Source organism: Triturus cristatus, chromosome 7 (assembly GCF_964204655.1).
Source record: "Triturus cristatus chromosome 7, aTriCri1.1, whole genome shotgun sequence".
In the NCBI taxonomy this organism is placed as follows: Eukaryota; Metazoa; Chordata; class Amphibia; order Caudata; family Salamandridae; genus Triturus; species Triturus cristatus.
In genome coordinates, this window is record NC_140590.1 from 939,838,187 (window position 1) to 939,855,874 (window position 17,688).

The 17,688-nt window shown below is 40.1% G+C and overlaps 1 protein-coding gene and 1 long non-coding RNA gene across 2 annotated transcripts in view; one reads left to right on the forward strand and one right to left on the reverse strand.

Moving 5' to 3' along the window:
• Positions 1 to 17,688, forward strand: part of LOC146810884 (A disintegrin and metalloproteinase with thrombospondin motifs 2-like) — a 1,551,661-nt gene that overhangs the window by 410,721 nt on the left and 1,123,252 nt on the right. The window lies entirely within an intron of this gene.
• Positions 8,506 to 17,688, reverse strand: part of LOC146810885 (uncharacterized) — a 154,137-nt gene continuing 144,954 nt past the window's right edge. Inside the window, exons 3-6 of the long non-coding RNA XR_014966644.1 lie at positions 16,919 to 16,982; positions 16,765 to 16,834; positions 16,641 to 16,673; positions 8,506 to 16,475 (exon numbers count right to left, since the gene is read on the reverse strand). This is a non-coding gene — a long non-coding RNA (uncharacterized LOC146810885). The remainder of the gene's footprint in view (positions 16,476 to 16,640; positions 16,674 to 16,764; positions 16,835 to 16,918; positions 16,983 to 17,688) is intronic.

The window sequence follows — 17,688 nt, forward strand, 5'->3', positions numbered from 1 at the left end:
GTGTCCAAGGGATGTTGGGGAAACCTGAGCCGGGAGCTGAGACTGTCTTCGGCCTTCAGATAGGCAGGACAACAGTGCCTGACATTGGGGCCTCTGTCCGAAGTCGTTGGCTCCGTCTCCCTGGACCGACACCACAAGGTGCTTTTTTATGGGGAACACACGGAAGAGGCCTGTGGGGTGTTGTGTGCCTTGTGGGCATCTACAGCTGACTGTAGATCTGCGGCAGGTCACACCTACGCTTGAGGGGGAAACATTTCTCCAGACGTGGAAGCGGTCAGCTTCCTGGCTCACAACCTTTTGTCTACGGGTGGATAGCGATCCTGGCGCCTGGAGGTCTAATCTGGCTGGATAATTCTAAATAACCGCTTTAGGTGGTTCTGACTGTCTAGTCAACAGGGCACCAGCAGGGGCAACGTATATCATTGGCTGGAGGGGTTGAAGGACTGAGGGGCTGGGCCACAAGGCATAGTCAAAGACCTTTGACTGTTTGAACTTTCTGCAATGGGAAAGTTTGACAATTGCATACAGCTGTAAGGTGAATATACAAGGTGTGTTTTGTTTTGAATTCAATAGAGAAGTTAGGCAATTGCGTATAACTGTATAGTGTATATACAATATGTATCTCGTTTTGGTTTCTGTGTGAGTGCGTAATATAAAGACAAGTGTTTTTATACAAATGGTGTGGAGTCTTTTTGTGGCGAATGCAGTGTGTTGCGATAGGGGGTGTGTTGTGCAAAATAGTTTACACTTGAGCCCTGAGGATAAGCCTGACTGCACAGTGCCAAGCTACCAGAGGGTGAACACAGTTTATCAGACAAGGGTATCATACTCATCTTATTTTATGGTGGGTGCAACAATTTGTTCAGGTAACGGCGGTTCTGGCAGTCCTGATTTAATTTCTACAAGAATATGCTGCCAAACACTTTTCAGGACGGGTGCCTCCTACGCATGGACGTGGTCACATGCAAATTATTTTCAAAACCAAATTAAGGTGCACTCACAGGTACCAGTGTTCAAATTATTGATCTCAACAGATGCGATTCGGCTTCTGTGCCTTCTTCAATGTTGGCTTTACAAACAAAGCCACAACGCTCTTTAAAGATCGGTAATTTGACTTTGTTTGTAAAGCCAACACTGAAGAAGCCGAAATACGTCTGTTGGGATCAATAAATTGAACTCTGGTACCTGTGAGTGCTCCTTAGTTTGATTTTGAATATATATGTATATATATATATATATATATATATATATATATATATATATATATATATGAAGGGACAACTTAATCCAAAGCCATTTAGATAGTAACAAAAATAATCAATGTCTGAGTGCTCTAACTGGCTTCTGCCCTTGCACAAGATGTAAGGTGTGTAAATCTAGCAGCAAGACATTGTCTTTTAAAGTACCAGGTTCAAACAAAGTGAGAAAAATTAATACGTTTCTCACTTGCAATACCCCTGTTTGTGTATACTGTCTTTCCTGCCCTTGCAACCTGTTATATATAGGAAGCTCAATATATCCCACAAAAAGAAGCATTCTTGAGCATGCCCGAGCTATTGAGAAAAAAGATCCTGCATACCCAATTGCAAGACATTTTGCCAAACTGCACTCCAGCAATAGAAATCTCTCACGATTCTTCTGTATTGATCACATTCCACCCAATGAAAGAGGAGGGAATAGAGAACTCTGTTTACGCAGGTTAGAATCAAGATATATTATTGATCTGCAAACAGGGGCTCCAGGAGGTCTTAATACGGAAGAAGAGTTGGCCATTCATGTGGTTTGAGAGTCCCCCCTTCAAGTTTAATATTGATTATGTTTTGAAGACAAACCACTAGTATCAAGTTTGTGTCTGAAAAGTATATATCCTTTACAATGCCTCTGCTATATCTTTTAGTATGTGAATATATCTACTGTTGCGTGTCTGGCTCTGGTGAATTTCCCACCTTACATAACGGGCAAAGAGCGTTGGAAGTAATGGACTTGAGTTAAATTTGTATTGGTCACTAATCAATTTTAATTTTGATTTACATAATACTGTAGAGCGTTGAAATGCTCATCCAGAGTTTAATCAGAGGTCTAAATAATTTGTGGTATGAATGCTGCTAGCTCATTCAGAGCTGAATAGTTTGAAATTCAAAATATGAATAATTTGATCATAACACACTCGATTCGATTAAAAATTAATATTATAGATGTTGCCAATATGTTATATGATTGGAAAGATATAATTTCCATATTCAGTGCTATTATTTTTTAAGATGACTTTAATGAAATGTACTGTGATTAATGATGTAAAGTCAAAAGAATTGGGAAATCCACTCCAAAATGGCGCTCAATGTCAGTTGAAGGAATTAACTTTGCATGCCACTTTTCATGTCTATGTTTAAATGCATTTGCACATGTGTGAAAGTATGATAAAATGGCGCATGATGCCGGTAACAATTTGTGGCAGAGAAAGGTGTAAGCCGAAACGCGTCCCGCCGTTCTGTGATTAATAAATGGATGAAATTCTTCACCCGAGAGTGCGGTACCTTCTTTCCAGTTGGAGTGGAAGTCTGAGAGGTAACGGACACCTCTTATTTTGTGCAAATGATTTTCTTTATTTTCAGTTGTGCTCTGCTGCCATGACGCGTTTCAGCCCCTAGAGGCCTTGATCACATGACATGCCACCATTTCCCTTCAAATTTAAAGTGCCAAGTGCTGTTAAAAAATGGAAAACAGACTGCCCGTCTGTTTTCTACCTCCCTTACCCAAACTTTCAGCATGATATGACATATGTCCATAATTGGCCAATACATGTGCAAATTACGCAAAAATAACTGTATAAATACAAAATGCAATGCTCATGGTAAAAACATGAAAAGTCTGACACTTAAAAGTAAAATTTGCTTTTCAAGTGTGGCATGTGTAATCAAACTGTCCCAGTGTACATACAATTCGGCAGTGTGGACACAGCCTAAATCACAGCTCCAAGCATAATGCCTGATAACTCAAATTTGATTATGATTTTAAACCATGTGAAAAAAAATATGCAAAATTCCTGTTTAAATACAGTTTGCTGCAACTACACATAGTAAACACTGGTCTGTATACACTGCTTACATTGAAGGGAAATTCCAAATCGACTCTCACCTATTTACCTATTTACCTTAGATGTGCAAATGGACATGTTGTCACTATGGAAGTATATTCTGCTTTTTGTAAGGTGTCGCGTGATTGTTCAAAATAGTCCATGAGTGATGTAAACATAGTTACTCCTATGTATAATCTATTGGTGGACCTCACAGATAGTACATACAAAGTGCTAATGTGCTCTTAGAAATATCTAAGCAAACTAAGGACGGCCAGATGGAAACGACCTTAGTAGCATGAAAAGAAATAAGAAGGGGGTATATAAGGTTGAGGCAGCGTTACTTCAAGAATAGGTGAACCTGTGCTGCTACTAACCTTATAAAAGCTGAACCTGGAAAAACTATTGAGATTGCTTAAAAGATGAAAATTAAAATTAACACTACAGCCATGTGTGCAAGTCCTCAGTGATATTTAAGCCATTTGGGTTTTTGCAATTCAATTCTAGAATGTATCTAGTCTCCAAACGCCTGAGCATAGCCTCCCTGTTGCCCCCTCGTCTTAAAGGCAGGACGGCGTCCACTACATAATAGTTTAGTTTGTCCAGGTCATTGCCATGGATCTCTTTGAAGTGGCACACCACAGGATAGGTCTCATCAGAGTTGGTGATGGCCCACAGCTGCTGGAGGACTCTCTTGTGGACCGGCAGTTTTGCACTTCCCACGCACCGCTGTCCACAAGAGCACTCCAGCATGTAGACAGCAAATTCCGATTTGCATGTTAGAAATGTGTCTATTATGCACGGCTTGCTCTTAAATGGTGAGCTAAAAGTAGTTTTACTAATCCCATATTTGCAGGCCCTGCAAGTGGAGCATCTGACAAAACCTTTACGTTCTGTCAGCCAACTTGAGCCTGTCTTGGTCTCAGGGCTACTGCTGACCACAAAATCGCTGGTGCTAGAGGCCCTTCTATATGTTATTGTGGGGGTGTGAGAAAGTTTCTCCCCCAGTACCGGATCACTTAGCACTAGATGCCAGTTGTTTTTAAAGATTTTAAAAAGACTGTCCTTCTGTTTGTTAAAAGTAAGGATACGTCTAGGGTTAGTGATGTTTGGGCCTGTACTGGTCATAGATTTCCTTTTGCCTCGTGATGGTGTGAGGAGCAAGTCCTTGCGAGACAGTGCCCAGGTCCGCCAAATGGCATCATCAATTATGTGTTTAGAGTAACCTCTTTCCAAAAATCTGTTTTTACATGTTTCCTGTGCTACCACCAGATCTTGTTCCCTACTGCAGATTCTGCGTATTCTCAACATTTCCCCATAGGGAATGCTACAGATGATGTGTCTAGGGTGAAAGCTGGTGGACTGAAGAATCGTATTTCCTGCCGTGGGCTTACAATTTAGTTTAGTTTCTAATCTCCCATTGGCCACATACACTTCTACATCCAAGAAGCTGATGGAACTGTTACTTATGTTGTGTGTAAAGTGCAGATTTACATCATTACTGTTAAGATTGGTTATAAACTCCTCTGCACTGACACTGTCCCCACTCCATACTACAAACAGGTCATCGATGTAACAGACCCATTTTATCACATTTCGTGCCATGATATCAGCGTACACGGTTGTTAAAATCATCCTCTCCCACCACCCCATGTGTAGGCAGGCGTAGCTAGGGGAAAAGCTTGCCCCCATAGCTACGCCCCTTACTTGATGGTAGACATGATGTTGAAACAAGAAGTAGTTATTCTCTAAACAAAACCTAGTTAAGCTGATAAGCATTTTGTTATGTGAATACAATTCAATCGGTCTAGTGTCTAAATAAAATTCAGGTGCCCTTAAACCATCATTGTTTTGAATGTGAGTATATAAATTAGAAACATCTAATGCTATCAACAAGTAGTCATTGTGCCATTCAAAGACCTGAATCTTTTTAAAAGGTCAGTAGTGTCTTGAATGAAAGATGGAAGGGCCCTTACATGTTCTTGGAGGAAGGAATCAATATAAACCAAAACATTTCCGAAAAGACTCTGATTAGCAGAAATTATTGGCCTTCCTGGTGGTTGAGAGGTGCCTTTGTGCACTTTTGGTATAAAATACATGAAGGGCATGGTGGGGTAATCGTTTAAAAAAAATCTAAATTCATGCTGATTGATGAGCCCCGCACTCTTCCAGGCTAAAATCTTAGAGTGTAGTTCATATGGTCCTGGTCACTTGTCTGTTGCTCAATCTGTAGAAATTACGGTTTGACAATTGGGTCATTGCTTTCTCCAAATATTGCTTTAATGGCCAAATGACTACATTGCGGCCCTTTTCTGAGTTTCGCACCACCACAGATTTGTTGTCCCGTAATTTTTTAATTTGATATATATATATATATATATATATATATACACACACACACACACACACACACACACACATATATGGGTGTGCTTATGAACCTATATATTTATATAGAGTGTTAAGTATTATTGGAGTGCCTCGACCAATCGTAGAGGGACACTCTGAATTTAAAAGGTGAACAGTGAATGACTTTATGATTGAAGACATCTGAGGAAGGCGATTACACTGAAATGCATTATGCCGATCATTGCACTGCCATTAAAGGAGCAATTTCTACTTACTTGCGTGGGCTCAAGTCCTTTCTAGAAGGGGAAGGACCTTGGTTTTGATGTTTGGTGCTGGCCACGAGCACGTTGAGCCCCCATCCTCAAGAGTTCGGCGTTTTGTGGAACATTTTGGTTTTTGCCTCAAAGCGCTTGGGGAGCGCCGAACCGCCACACTCCGCAGTGATGTGCCAGGCCAGGATCTGCTGGGCCATGACTACATGGCTACACTCATGCTCACTGTAGCGGTGGGTGTCAAGGCCTGCTGTGGTGAACTGCGGTTGGATAAAGGAGTAAGATTTACGTTCCTTACACTACAAGATCCATGATTCAGTGGTGTAGCTGCAGGCACCGCCCACTTGGGAAGTACTGACACAGGTGTTGCTGTAGCTTGGAAGCTTGAGACATTGCGTTTTGAGTACCCGCCCCTGGACACGTGAAGGAGTGCCTCGACCAATCGTAGAGGGACACTCTGAATTTAAAAGGTGAACAGTGAATGACTTTATGATTGAAGGCATCTGAGGAAGGCGATTACGCTGAAATGCATTATGCCGATCATTGCACTGCCATTAAAGGAGCAATTTCTACTTACCTGCGTGGGCTCAAGTCCTTTCTAGAAGGGGAAGGACCTTGGTTTTGATGTTTGGTGCTGGCCACGAGCACGTCGAGCCCCCATCCTCAAGAGTTCGGCGTTTTGTGGAACATTTTGGTTTTTGCCTCAAAGCGCTTGAGGAGCGCCGAACCGCCACACTCCGCAGTGATGTGCCAGGCCAGGATCTGCTGGGCCATGACTACATAGCTACACTCATGCTCACCGTAGCGGTGGGTGTCAAGGCCTGCTGTGGTGAACTGCGGTTGGATAAAGGAGTAAGATTTCCGTTCCTTACACTACAAGATCCATGATTCAGTGGTGTAGCTGCAGGTGCTGCAGATCGGAGCTTATAAATTCTCCCTACTTCCACGGACAGAGTAATTTCACAGTCATACGCTCATACACTCATCATACGCTGGGGCCCATCACACCGACATTCATTCTATTACTCTATCCACACTGAATATACGAGAGAACTCCTAAATTAATCTGCATCTAATCTGAGGTCAATGCAACCTAATTGATTTGTCTCGAGTCATGATTTAAACAATAAAAACACATTTGAGATCTCAATAAATGACAAAGAAATAACCACCCGACACTGAAATTCAAACAAAGGTTATTTTATCTAAATTAATTCAAATGAAAGTCAATCAATAGCAAAATCATTATTCTCATAGTTACCTATTCTAGCTAAATGTTGTAATTAGGTCAGGACAGGTCTCTCAGTAAAGTGTCCCGAGTCGCCGTCCTCTCAATCAGCATCGATCCTCTCGAGCATAAGTTCGGGAAGAAGTGGCCTTATACCCTCTCTAGTCTAACAATATTTATAGTAAAACTTACACATTAAAAGTTACAAACAAGCTCCAAGCGTCCGTTGAGCAGAGCGAGCAGGAAAGGATGTTGTCTCGCAACATTTAGAAAAATCTCCGCTCTCGAATGTCTCAAAAATAAAAACACGGAAGAAGGAAGCATAAACTAAATCTGCAACATTCATGGATGCTCTTCTCCGGAATCTTAGTAAAGCCACCGCAAGTTTATCAAATGTTCATTGTGGCTATTATCCTCTTCCAAGGATATCTGGCGATGAGCCCGGAGCTGCTGTGTTGTCCTCTTGGAAACTTTTAGCTCAGACAGAGGCCGAGGTCATGTTCAACCATATTCAGCGAGGCCTCTCTTTGTATTTCATCTACTCAAATGCAGGCTGTAAATGTCGGCCATTTTCCAATAGGCCAGAATTGACAATCTTAATTAAAAGAAACACAAAACAACGTTACTACATCGTATTGATTATACAGTGTTAATTCCCACTAATACCCTTATGTGTATGTATTTATCTAGCCATTTGCGACATAAAGAAGCATTAAAGCATATTATTTTAAAGCGCAAACACATAACAAATAGCACTTTAGCCACACTTATTTAATTAATTTGCTCACCAACTTAGTTCACGTATTTAATTAAGCCATGCAATTGCATTCCCACGTGTAATTCTTTCATTAGTAAGGTAGATTAGTCAGAAACTCGACAATATTAATATCTAGTAATTTTTCCTTAGTAATTTTAATTATGACATATAAAAATATAAGCTGATGTTCGGGTTTAAACAGAAAACCCTGCTCCAGCACAGGCACCGCCCACTTGGGAAGTACTGACACAGGTGTTGCTGTAGCTTGGAAGCTTGAGACATTGCGTTTTGAGTACCCGCCCCTGGACACGTGAAGGAGTGCCTCGACCAATCGTAGAGGGACACTCTGAATTTAAAAGGTGAACAGTGAATGACTTTATGATTGAAGGCATCTGAGGAAGGCGATTACGCTGAAATGCATTATGCCGATCATTGCGCTGCCATTAAAGGAGCAATTTCTACTTACCTGCGTGGGCTCAAGTCCTTTCTAGAAGGGGAAGGACCTTGGTTTTGAGATATATATATATATATATATATATATATATATATATATATATATATATATATATATATATATATATATATATACACACACACACACACACACACACACACACACACACACACACACACACACACATATGGGTGTGCTTACGAACCTATACATTTATATAGAGTGTTAAGTATTATTGGAATGTATGTAATTTATATTATATTAATTTTATATACTAAAATATTTAAGATTTACTACTTTAAACTATATATATTAATAGTTTTGTATGTTTTTGGATGATATTATTTAGTGTTAAACGATATTATATTTCTATTTTTTTTACACTTACGATTATAATTATAGAGACACAATAGTTTGGTAAACAATATTTTTGACACAATATTTGTGCAAAACAACATTGTTTACCTCAATATTGTGACTGTGACCCACAAATTTATAACACACAATCAGTGGGAGCATGTCTTTGGAGCAGAGCTGTGGGGCAATCAAAAGGCCCCAGGACTCGTAGCAATGGAAAAGATGTTCCTAAGGTCCTTGACAAGTATACCTTCTTTAACTCCGATGTTACAGCTATTTATGGATGGGGGTTAAAACAGTCTCTAATTGGGTTAGTTTAAGTCCTGTCCTTTACAGGAGAAGACTGTGGCAAAAGGAGTAACTTGACACTTATAGAAATGTAATGGAGGCAATATTGTGGGTTGAGGGCCATGTTGGTATACAGTTGTTGAAATGTATTTGTTATCAACTGCACCACTTAGGTTTAGATATCCTATGGAATACTTACCTTGTGGCCACCGACATCACAAAAAATCAATGTGAAATACATATCTACTATAGAGGTACAGGCTGTTAGTAATAGGGGAAATGGCATGCTGACATTTTTAGATGTTATAACCCCTCCACTTGCAAAAAAGCATTATTTGATGTTTAGATGCGGACAGTGGCAGATGGTAGGGCATGGTGTTGGGGAGCGGGGGAACAGTGGGGTGTGCTGGGATAGAAAATAAAAAAGAAAGAAAACTTACCTGCTGGACATGTCTCCAGACACCGCTGCTCCTCTGTCGCAGGAAGCACCTGGGCTTCCAAGCTCTCTAAGCCGATGACAGCCCTGCCATGAAGCGTTGTGATTGGTTTCCCTAAGCCAATGTGATTGGTCTGAGAGCAATGGTTTGGCACACAGACAGGGAGCCTGTGCATGCTCCCCACCAGGCTGTGTAATGCAGCCTGGTGGGGAACATGCAAAGTGCGCATTACTGTATGGTCAGCCCAAGATGGCCGGCCAAACTGTCAGGCCCACTTTGAGTGTGCTCACCACTCCTCTCCCTGGCCCCTGCTCTAGGCAGCCTTGGCCCCCCCTTGCACCTAGGAAAGGAAAAATAAAATGATAAAAATGTTCCATTATTATCATTTTATTTGTCCTCTGAACTGCTCTTAAATAACTCGGGCGTAGTTTGCGAAGTAGCGCTACGCGTAGCACTTGGTGCACTTCGCACTACGCGAGCTACGCGTAGCACTTGGCGAACTGCGTAGTACCCTGTGCAAGATGCCGTTTTCAGTGATTGCACAGTGCGGACAAGCATCCGGCACTGTGCAATCATTGAAAACGGCATCTTGCACAGTGCGAGCTGTAGTTTTCTGGCGCTCGAGTAGATTTTTACTCGAGCGGCAGCTTTCTCAACGCGGACTGGTAGTTTCTCATCGCGAGCGGTCGCGAGCATACGCGACCACTTGTAATGAGAAACATGACCTCCCCGCATTGAGAATCTCGCCGGGAGGTTTATTTTCCTCACTCGCGATCGCCAACTTGATGTTGCTGATCGCGAACGAGGAAAAAGTCTCGGCGGGATGTCATTTTGCTAGCTCGCGGTCGCCAACTTGACGTCGAGGACCGCGAGCAAGCAAAAAAGGACCGCTGCACTACGCAATGCTACGCTACGCGTGTCTGCACTGTGCTACGTGCAATTCGCGTAGTGCGAAGTAGCGCAAACTTCGCAAACTACGCGAGCGTAGCGTAGTGCTTTGCCCAGGCTTACTCTTAAAGCAGTAAGGCGATGATGAGGAGGAGCCGCCGCTCGATGTGGAAATCCAAGAGTGACTGCATTTTGCAGTGAAAATAGAAAAATTATTTTGTCTTGACCCCACAAAAAGCTTGCTTTGAATGACTTGTAAACTTAAAAGTGAAACTGTAGAACATATATATATCTTTTTGTAGTATGTATCTTGTTGCATGCAAAAAATATGGATCATTCCAATAGGCTGGCTGATTAGGGCATCCCAGTACACTGTTACCATGAGTATACTTTATAGTTTTGTATGCTCACATGGTCATATTATATCACCTTGATCCAGTAGCAGACATCTGTTTGGTAATAAAGGCCTTTTTCAAGATACTGCAATGCTTTTGACCAATGCTGCTATATGTGCCTTTTTTTTGTTTTCATCCGTTAACGCAGCCTCATACTGCTTTGTTATTTCTTCGTATCATCGTATCGAGAGCCCATCACTTGAGACTGATTTTAATACTCTTAAGGTAACACCTATCTTGCTGTTGCTTATTAATACTGTCTATCAAATTAAGCAGTACATACATAACTCTAAGGTTACCATATTTTTATCTATATTATTTTTCCTCTCTTTTCCTTTATTTTCTTCTTTTCAGTTCTCACCAGCCACACATTTTAGACCTAGGTACACAACTTTTCACGTGGGAAGTGTTAGCACAGGGTTCAGTCTAAATTTGTACACCAAGAAAACAAACACTATAAATTATGACGATAAAATATTAATAGTAATTATCAGCTTTCTCAATTTTTAGCCTTGACAAAGCCCCACGCTTGCGTTCCAAACAGGGTGTGAAACACCTGTTGGCTGCATTACAAATCATTAATTCGCAGTGATGCATTTGGAATTGGTTGACTGGATCTCATTATGAAGCACAAATATAAGAATGATTGAAAAGTTAAAAAGAAAAAAAATAATATAATTTCAGCGTTTTCAACTTGCATCCCTCTGAGAAATCAGCTGTATTATCTAACTGGGTACCATTGAGTATTGTAAAGAAATTGGTAATAATGCACTCTATAAAATACCATGTTTCATTATCCAGATTGCATCAATTGGAACGTAACTGCTTGAGCACCAGAAAATCGATTTCGTTTGGCACCACTTAAATGTCCTTTGTCTGTTTTTATTACTCTTAGTTTGCGAGTCTGAATTGGAAGGGAAGGTAGCACCTACGGCCTATGGAATTTGGGAATTTCACTCTACATTATCTAGTGCTCTGGCATGTAGGACATTAACAATGAATGAATAAATAAACAGATTAGCAAGCGTGCACGCTGTGGTGTCCTATTTCCACATTGATCACAGACAGAAATGCTGATAAACCAGTGCACCTGCTTTAAAAAGAAAACCTTTCTATGCCTTGAGGAAGTACGGCATTTGCATTTCAGTTCGAAAATAGACCTTCTGCAAGACTAAAATGTAAAGAAAAAGAATGCATTCCTTCCACCACAGTCCATCACATTGTCAGTGCTATTGATTTATTGAGGGATTCAGGTAATTGCCAGGTAACCTGTAGGCATATTTTATTCATGTTCTACGAACCTCTGGAGATGACATAAACATTGGTTGCTTCGTGGCTTCTTGCCATTTTAATTTAAAAAAAGAAGCTTGGCAGGTGACATTGCAGAGGAATTGTCTTATTAGGAGGGCCAAGTTATAGAACATTTAGTCAATACTTTTCTGTGATGATTAATTACTGCTTTCCCGTTTTGGACTCATTAGGATTTTGACTTGTTTTCTTGCTCTGTTTTATCATATAATTAATATGTGTTTTCCTGTACCTTTGCACATTTAAAATCAGAATTTAAAGTTCCAGAATAATATAAAGATTTCATTAATTTATCATTTGCTATTTTAGCAACTGATAATGCAGCCTCTACAAGGAGAACACAGCTAAAATATAGAAGCTAGCAGCCCACTGCGACTTTAATATGACAAAAAGGTTTATATTGCTTTGATTTATTTCTTTCAGTGGTTTTATAAAACTCTGGTTTATTGCCTTTTGGCCGCTTCCAAGGCACTATAAAACATTCCCCAAAGTGAGCTAGTCACCTAAAAAGTTATCTTCCTTTCATACAAAAATCCCAGCAAATCTCCACTAAAGAGAGAATACGGTCCATAGAGACCAAAAGATTGCTACTACCTATTTCTTCATTTTGCAAACAAAAACATATTTAAATAAAAAGTGCAAACGTCTATATTGAATAACACACATATAATGTGCTGCTTTAAGTTAGCCTAGTTATCAATGCCATATTAACCGCAAGTCATATATTAGCATTGAAAGGTCTCTTTTTTACATTGAGCTGTTTTTTTGTTCAACAAGATGTTTTTCTCTTCACTGCAGCTTTAACTTTTCCAGAAGCCTTCTTTTAGTTAGTGAATAGGCATTTGTTATGTATTAGACAACTAATAGTGATGTTCTCATCGGAAGGAGGGGAGACAATAGGGAGAATGATTTATGGGAAGAACTGTCTGCACCTCAAAATGGGGACAAATTATTTTCAAGGATTTGTGTCTGTAGCTCATCATGAAGAAGTAGGAAACTTGGGAGTTTACCCACTCCAAGGAGTTTTCTGAAATCTTATTGGATGTTGTGAATGAAGAACGTGATACTTGTTGCAAATTTAATTCAGTGTGTTTATATTCAAGAGTATTCCTAGAGTAGGAGATGCTTCTCTCGCTTGCATTTCTGGAGATCTGACCCTGAGTTTCTTGAGACCAAATCTCTCTTCATGAGAGATTACTTTTGGACTTATTGATTTGCTTATTGGAAGACTACTGATTTATAGCTGAGAATACTTTCCAGATTGACATTTTCTTCTATTTGAAATGCAGAAGCCTTAGGCTTATGCATTTATTTTCTCATCAAAACTCTTCCTAGGGTTTCTGAACTGACACCTTACTCTATTCCATTCCAATTTAATTTAGGTTAGGAAAATTCCTTTATGGAACACGCTTGTTGTATTATTTCAGTTTTAACTGTTATACTTACCAAGATTGAATTATCGATTACTAGAATATATTCATTTCTAATGATGATGACATTGTTTGGTTGAAGATCAATAGGACTACTCTAGAAGCAACAGAATCGGTGCATGCTTATTATGAACAATTGTTGCAGATGTTTAAACAGCACAGTGGACAAGCAAACCCAAAAAAGGAAGATATGGGGAGTTTTGTGTCAAAGTTTGTTCTTGGGTTGTGACCAGAAATCAGCATGGACATACAACCGTATGCAATTTGTTGGCAGAAAAAACCTTTAGAATACATCTTGAGGTTTGCAAAATACTGTAGTGATGAACGAGAGATAAGCAGAAATGGCTCAAAGAAAAGTTAATGTTGGCCTAGACTAAGCGGGCTCAGAAGCGGCTTCAGAATCAGTTGTATGTGGGGAATGTTGGATGAATTCAGGATGTTGGTTTCCAGAATGGAGGACAGATAGCCCAAGGTGTAGTGGGTGCTTCATAGTATAGAGGTCAAGGTATTCCAAATGATCCAAATTCATGGATAGACATTGCAACATTGAAGAAATCAACTCCTTGCCACTAATGCAACAGGCTGGGGCATTGGAAGAAAGAGTGTGGACAGAATCCTAATCAAGTAAGTGGTGATAGGCAAATGCAAGGTGTCAACCAAATGCAAATGCAAAATGTTCCAGCTCAGGTTCCAGTCCAGCAAATGCAGATGTCAACACAATCATAAGTCCCTATGATTGTTGTCCCACAAGCTCCAATGTCCTCACAAAATATGGTTAATCCCGGATTCAGTATGAATCAAGTATCAAAATCAAATTCAAATCCATTTCAAAATCAGAACCCATTTCAACAATTCTCCATTTTGGAGAATGAGAGCTTTGTTTCTGAAAATTCCTAATAATTGTGCCTGAAGTGGGAGTAAGATTGCGTACTTGACGCAGTATTCGAGGTAGACCAAAGTGGACCATTTGTAGAAGGAGCGGTAAATGGCCACCAAGTGTCATTTTGTTATCGACACAGGCGCTAGCCATTCCACTGTTAGAACAGTGGCAGTCCCAGACCTACTCCTCTCATATAATAAGATCCAAGTTGCAGGAGTCACAAATAAGCAAATAACTAACCCAAAGAAAATACCTGTAAAAATAGTCTTGTGTGAGGAAGATCAACAATTTGTTGTGTGTGATTTGTGTCCTGTGCATCTGTTAGGGAGGGATCTTTTGTGCAAGTTAAATTGCATGATCTATTGTACACCAGATGGTATTGAATTTCAAACACATGCTCAAGATGTCAAATTAAAAATGGCCAGACAAGTAACAGTAATTGTACCCTGTAATAACAGTAGAAGATGTACCTCCTGATTTGCGAAAGATAGTAAAATCTGAAGTATATGATTTTTAGGAAAAGATATAGGACTAATCAAAGGTGTGAAGTGGCCGGAATCACAATAAAGCAAAACAGACTTTCCAAGGATACCACCATATACACCATCACCATATCGTCAAACGCCTGAAACAGTGAATTATTACAGTGATTGAAAGCATGTTAAAACAAGGGATTTTGAGAGGAATTGTTAGAAGTCCTTGCAGTTCGCCAACTTTGGATACACAGAAGCCCAACGACAATTATAAAATTGAACAGGATCTTAGAAAGATAAACACTATTGTAGTTCCATGTTGTCCCATGGTAGCGAATCCAGCTTCAATGCTAATTCAGATACCCTGTGATGCAAAATGGTTTACTGTTGTTGATCTCTGCCAGACCTTTTTCTCTATTCCGTTGCATGAGTACAGGGAATTTCTGTTATCGTTTGTATTCAGAGATGGAATTATGGCATGGTGCAGAATCCCACAAGGGTATACCAAGAGGCCTTAAATCGTTAATCAAATCTTGAAAAATATTCTTGAAACTTTGTAAATGCATTGCAATTCAGCTCTTTTTCAGAACATTGATGATTTACTTGTGGCTTCAAGTACACAAGAAGCTTGTAATTGAGACACAATTGCCCTTCTGAATCATTTGGCTGATAACGGACACATAGTGCCCCTGAGAAAATTGCAATACTGTCAGGAAGCAGTCCTATATCTGGGACATCGAGCGATTTGTGACTATTTTAAAAATGAATCCACCTGCAACATAGAGAGAAGTGAGGATGTTCGTGGGACTGGTGGGCTACTGTAGACAGTGGATACCTAGCTTTTTTCCTAGTAGCAAAGCCTTTACTGAGGCCAATGCACAAGGATGTGACTGATCTGCTTCCATGGGACAACAATCGTTTAAAAGCATTCCTAGAGCTGAAAGGAAGTCTCTGTTGTCCCCCACTGGGAATGCCTGACTACAGTGACATGTTCACATTGTTTTGCATTGAGAGGGTGGACTTCTCTCTCTCAGTGCCTACCCAGTTACATGGAGTCTCTCGGAGACTTGTGGCCTATTTTTCAACCACTCTTGACTCTTGTACAACTGCCTTAAAGCAGTTGTCAGTATTAAGAGAAGTGATGGAACATCCTCTTACAGCGATGATCCCTATTTCAGTAAAAGGTTTGCTAGCCAATACTAAAACTCAATATTTGACAAACAGCAGACTTACAAATATGAGTAACACAGTCTTGCTGCAAATAATGTAATACTAAAAAGATGCCAAACTCTTAATCCAGCTACAATGCTACTATTGCCTGAAAATAAAATTGATGGTGATAAGTTTGAACATGACTTATCACCATCAATTTTATGTTCAGGCAATAGTAACATCTGGACGATCTCAGCACCATGATTTTGGTATCGGACCGCCATTCATGATTGCCCTCGTAAGATGGTTGAGATATGGGACCTAGATGTCGGGCTCGGCTAGGTACAATGGACAGTGTTGGTGGATAGCGCACACTTCAAATCTAGGAAAACTCTACTGCGGCGAAGTCGGCACGTGTGCTACGTTAGAAAGTATGCCTGCTAAGCATATGTGTAAGAGCTAGAGAGTGGCCTAGTCCCATAAGGCGACTAGGACTCTAACGTGCACTACAAATTGGTGATTGATACATAAAATTAAGGAATATTTTATATCAAAAATTACACTGTGATTATTTTCACATTACAACATTTAAGACTTCATATGTTTTCCAGCATATATGATGCTTACATAAATGAAGTATACAATTGCAAAATATAAACATTACAAACTTTGTTCAAACAAATCAACAAAACCCAATGCATTTCGGGACTCTGGGTCCCTTCATCAGGGGTAATCTGAAATAAAGAAATGGGAAACGTTTCAAAAGATGCACGCCTGGATCAAAAAATTGTCAAAGTAATTTGAGAGCGTCTTACAGTCATATAAGTGGTCATGCACCCTACACCTTATCGTGATAAGATCAGTGACACAGTGTGATACCAAAAAGTCAGGGCACTTACTATTTTTTCGTTGGGGCGACGCTAAAACAGAATCTGTAATAACAGTATAAACCAACATGGATGTGTTAAAAAGAGACAAGTGGCCAATGCTTTTATGCATAATCATATTGATAATTCCACGTACCTAGGTGAACTGTGTTCAAAGTGACATGTTCACTGGATTAATTTTACTGTGGTCACGTGGTGTCAAGCACCTGAAATGAAACATAGTACTTTTACAACACTGTGTATAAAAGTCAAACAACAACTGCGTTTATGTGACGGATTCTGAATCTCACCGTGTTCTCGATGTCCAAGCGATTAGTCACTAGTAGATGAAGACACGAAGAAGTTGTGATAAAACTGCAAGAAAAGGTCAAACAGTGGTGTTAATCTCACAACTGTTACAATAAATGTGATGTTCCCCTTATGCAGAATAATCCATTAGGAAGTCACTACTTAGAAGATGAAATACTAGCACCATGATGCTGTATCAGATTCTACAAGCCAGTCGACTGACCTTGGAAACCGACGTGAAAAAGGGTCTCACAAAGATGCGAGCAGGCAATGAACATCCTGGTAGCAGTGGCAGCGTGCAAGGCGGAAAAAATACATAGGAACTGAGGCGCTAGAATGCCCGAGAGCTGTAACATAGAAGATAGTTCAAGAAGGTTATTCAACCGTTCGTTTTCCCGCCGCATTTCTAAAAAAACAGAAATCCTGCTCACCAATTTGTTTAGGAAGCCGATGTCTTCCACACGGAGCCGCAGCCTCTCTTCCTCAACGTGTCTTTGTCTACTTGTGTGATTTTAAGTGGTGCCCTCGATGTATCAGTGTCTCGGTCAGAAATGACGCTTTCTTCAGAGGACGTTTGCATGTTCGTCTTGGTGAATCTTTTTTGCGTGTACACCTCGGCCTATGTATAAGCTTCATTGAGCTTATAGTCTATAGTATCTCTTTTAAATTTTCGCAATTTAGTCTCCTGTAATTCTTTTCCATATTTATCAACTTTCAAATTTAATTCCTCTAAGAATTTTGACCATGGTTCTTCCTCTATTCCTTTGGATAA